Source organism: Centrocercus urophasianus, unplaced genomic scaffold (genome assembly GCF_019232065.1).
Source record: "Centrocercus urophasianus isolate 14NV4802_14NV808 unplaced genomic scaffold, USGS_Curo_1.0 seq_18, whole genome shotgun sequence".
In the NCBI taxonomy this organism is placed as follows: Eukaryota; Metazoa; Chordata; class Aves; order Galliformes; family Phasianidae; genus Centrocercus; species Centrocercus urophasianus.
Window position 1 is genome coordinate 9,090,125 of NW_024884733.1, and position 4,836 is coordinate 9,094,960.

Here is a 4,836-nt window from a genome sequence, read left to right on the forward strand (position 1 = left end):
GGATCGCCGCGGGGACGGCACCGCCTCGCCGCCGCCCTCCCGCCCCCTCCCGCCCGCGTCCCGCCGCGCGAGCCCCGGAGCCGAACCCGTCAGCGGCGCGAGGGCGGCGGCGAGGCGGTGCCGTCCCCGCGGCGATCCCCCGCCGCCCGCCCGGCCCGCGGGCGGCGGTGGGTGCCGCGCTTAACCTCGGGTGCCCCGAGGACACGCAGAGCGCTGCCCTACACGGCGCGCGGGTAATGAGGGCAGGGGCAGAGCCGCGTTTCTGCGGCGCTAAGGCTGCAACGCCTAATTCAAGTGCAAGCTGCAGCCACAGAATGAGGTGAAAATGCCCAGCTGCAGCCCCTGGGCACCTCTTACACACGCAGTCACCGCGCCCCTTCTGCTGGAGGCCCTGCTGCCCCGGGCACTGCCTTCTCAGGTCCACACTGAGAAGAAACACGCAAAGAAGGCAATGGTCAGAGTATGCGTGCCATACAGAATGTACAGCACGTACAGAAATAATTCGTCTTCACAGCAGAAATAATTTCCATCTCTCAAAATGCCTTTCTGTGTGTCTCTGAAAATATCCAGAACGCTACATCAGTGTTTTTCTTGTGTGCTGTTAGGTACTAATAACATCTGAATAAAATCCTGCTTCATTTGTCACCACAGACCGTGGAAGCCTTTCCTATTTCCGCAGGATTCTATTAAGGAATCCCAAATTCTATAAAAACCTAAACTGGAGGGCTGCCTTAGCTTAAAACCTTAGAATTGGACATGTTAGTGCAGCCCGCTACTACTAACACAGACAGAGTGGAAGCAGTGAAAGAAGCGGGCTAAATTCCTTATGATTCTTACGCAAAATAACGTATTCCCTTATGAGAATTCAACTTGTACAGATGAAGTACTTCCACAGACCTAACTGTTAGAAACCTTGGGTCAGATTCTGACATCTTAAAAGTCCAATTAATGTAAAAATGTAATTGGATGCAATTTCTACACCCAACAAATTTTTTTGAGGGCACATATATAAAACAAGTTCCTTTTATATTTTAAACAGTTTCCTTTATAGAGCATTTAAGTTAACAGTGTGTTTTCAGTCACAAATTAAATTATGGAAGTTGAGGACTGTCAGGTTTAGCTAAGTGTTAAAAGACAGACCAGGAATTAAAAAAAAAAACTTAAAGCAGCAGTAAAATATTAGTCAGTGCCTATGAGAAATGAGTCTGTCCCTTTATTCAGGGTGTCTGTGTTTAATGGTAAGCTGGGATGCATATAAGCTAGTCCAAGCATGAAGGGCAGTAGGACACTCATATGGAAAGCCAACTTTGTCCCTCAGTTATCAAGATAAGAAACCTGTCATTTCTCTCATTCACTCTGTCAGCCTTGAGATACTCCAAGCAGACTTACCTCTGTGTTGTACACCCCATATATCAGGAAGATGAAGAGACCCTGTAAAATAAAATGGAGGGAAAAAGCTGTTAACTCTAATCATTTCAGCAGTAGAAATACCTGAAATAAACTTTCCTGGGAACAGACAAAAGAAGACACACTTCATCAAGGTCAATTTATTTTTCTATTTTTCAACATTATAAGCTGTACCTTGAGCATTTATTTGATAACGTGGGAGTACATCACCTACAGTATTTGTGGTATTCAGGTGCTTGGCAATAAGAAACTTAGCACCAAGACACTAATTAGAAAAAAATAATTTTCTATTTGAATCATCTTCATACAAAAGCCTCAGATAAAATAGAAAACAGGATACAGATGCCATAGCAAAGGAAGGAACAAACATCTCTGCTTTGGGTTTTTTCTTAAAAAAAAAAAAAAAAAAAAAAAAAAAAAAAAAAAAAAAAAAAAAAAAGAAAGAAAAAAAAAATTAAGAAAAAATGTATATTACCAGATTCCCTACTGAATACACGTGTGTGTGTATAAATACGTAATCTTCGTATTCATTGAGAAATGACCAGTTAACTATTTTATAAATTGTATAAATCTAAACATGAAGAAAGCAAGAAACGTGTGAGGGCAGAAAGGCATAATGCAAATAGTATACATTATTTATCCAAGTTTGTTTTTTGTTTCTTTATTTTATTTTCATTTTCTTTTTTTCAGCTTTCTTGCACTGCACCACTATTGGACAAAACAAAGTAGGAACAAATAACACACACACTGTGATGAGTTTTTGTGAACCTTTTTGCCGTATCAAAACCTCTGTGTCCAGGACCTACCTGGTTCCTGCAGCCTACTGACAGGTACTGACAATTACTACATTCATTTGTAATTTTGTTTTTAAACGAGCATGAACAAAAAACAATCAACATACTTTTAATCCTGCGTGCAAATAACCTAGAGACAGATGAAGTCATTCTGGAATTGCCCACCAGCAAAATCACTGTTTCATTAGGCAGGGAGCTCATTCACATGATTACTCAGTGCCAGTGTAAAATCCGTGGAACAAACAGTGATTTTGTTTCATACCTATTGTTTAAAATAATAATAATAATAAATCCAGTACTTCGGTTATTTACTGATTATGTCATTGAACTCAACAAAAAAATCGATTCAAAGAACAGACAGCCACATTTGTGAGCACGCCTTGACATAAAATGTACCTCAGTTATGTCATGTGGCATATTTGTAAACAGAACCGCCAGAACCCTGGGACCCAGCAGCTCAGATATGAGAATTACACACAGACATAATTACTTACAGAGTCAAGTCCCAGTTCTCTCTTCAAATGCAGTGGACATGGACCATTCTGACTCTGACTCCTTTCACAGTACTATCCAAAATCTGTATTTACACTATGGAAAAAAAAAGAGATTGGAAAATTCCTCTAAAGTTACACTGAAATAAAAACTAAATACCAAGGTTATAGGGAGCAAGCTAAGCACATCATAAAAAGCATTGAACAATGGCTACTGGCAGCTAATTAATCACATTGTTCAATATATAGCAACACAGGCAGCACCACAGGCACTTTTAAACTGATCTACAAAAATTATCTGCAAAATGCTTTAGTAGTAAGCTTTTAAAGATTCATTGAGTTTCTGATACTACCAAAAGCTGTTGGTAACAGCATTTCATGTTGATGCTAGCAATACAATATAATATAAATAGCAAAATGTAAATAGTGTGAAATTACATAAGTTGCTTGAATGACATTATTTAGCAATGTGATTGGGACCTGATCTATGCATATACTAAAAAAACAAAAGGGAGAAAGATGAAGTGCACACCCTTAGATCCCCTTATCTCCTCCATTTTCAAGTTCTTAGGAGCTTAGGGATTTCCCTCCTGGGCAAGAAGCCAGAACAGGGAGACGCCATGGCAAGAGGCAGAGAATGACCAAGAAGAAAAAAAAAAGCTATTTTCTCAGGCTACCAAATAGTCAATAGAATTGTACATTGACTGTTACTCAGGTACTTCCGTGAGTAGTCTTGCCATAACCGTCCATCTAAACTCTGGTTTTCACTATTTAAGTTTTAGAATATAAGTTCTTGCTCTCTGGCACACTGGGGAATGCTTTATTTTTTCCCCAAGAAATGCAGAAATATTTTAATCGCATCTCACTCTATTCCATGCACTCTGTGCATTCTGTATAAGCAAAGATAAACAAACCCGTTAGCCACTTAGTTTTGGATACGTACTCATCCTTACTAAATTCTATTTACTAAATTACTAAAAATCCCTGACTTGGAGTTGGCACACGAACTTTTCGCTTTTCCTGAGCTTAATAATAAGTCCTATACAAATTTCACTGCTAAAGATAAGAAGTGCTGTGAGCATCCTTAGTCCTTCATGAAGACTTTTGTTTTGCTTTTGGCACAGTACCACCAATATGGTGTTGCCCACAGTGAGGTTCTGCAGGTGGCTGCCTCAGCCCTTCAGCTGCTCCAGGCAGGAGGTCAGATGCCCCTAGCACCTGGGAAGTACAATGCATTGTAATAATACAAAGTTTTGGATATAATTGCATCTGTTGGGATTAAAATAATACAACAAAATCCTTCAAGTAAGAAGCACAGAGGCCTTTTTTTTTTTTTTTTTTTAATATGTGTATATGTTTCCATCTGACTTGCAAAGAGTCAAAGGAAACTTAACTGCATATCAGCACAGAATGAGGCAGTTAAAGAGGTTATAGTCTAGGCAGGAAAAAAAAACAAGCTATATGTAGATAAAAGAGAACCAAGCACACAGTTGTCATCTTTCAGTTGTACCAAAAACAAATCCCACTTCTCAGTGCGACATCAGGTACAGCTACAAACCTTCAGCTGGGCTAGGAGGCTGCTTTGTGGAGACTGAAGAACAGGATCTCTGCCTGATTCATTACAGTTCTGTCTGCAGCTCTGTGCAGGGCATACACGGGCTGCTCAGCTCTTAAACGTGGCAGGCCCTAACAGAACTGCCCAGCTATCTTGAATACGTCAGTCTGTGGACAGTGCTCATCTTCAGCACATCTGTCAGGATCTGATCCAGTTTGGGTGGTTCTACTGTAAGGTGAGGCTATTAGCAGGAGATTATTCTGCTTTAGGGCAACAGCAATCTTCAAGGTGGGTTTTGCTGCTTTGTTGCTGTTTGTTTTCATCAGAAGCTTTTTACCCCTCAGTTTTAACATTTGTCTCCTAACTATTTCTAAAAGCTTCCTTTTGTAGGCAGCACATGTCATTCAACATCATACACTGCTGCAGTCATTTTCTTGAGTAGTGGAGAGTGTTACACAGATACTTTTAATATTTCTAATCTGAGCACTTTTTTGACATACCAATCTTCAATCAGGTTGAATTAGTTAATAACCCTTCTCTTGTTAATCTTTAGGCCTTCATTCTTTCATTTGCGTGATACAACTGAATA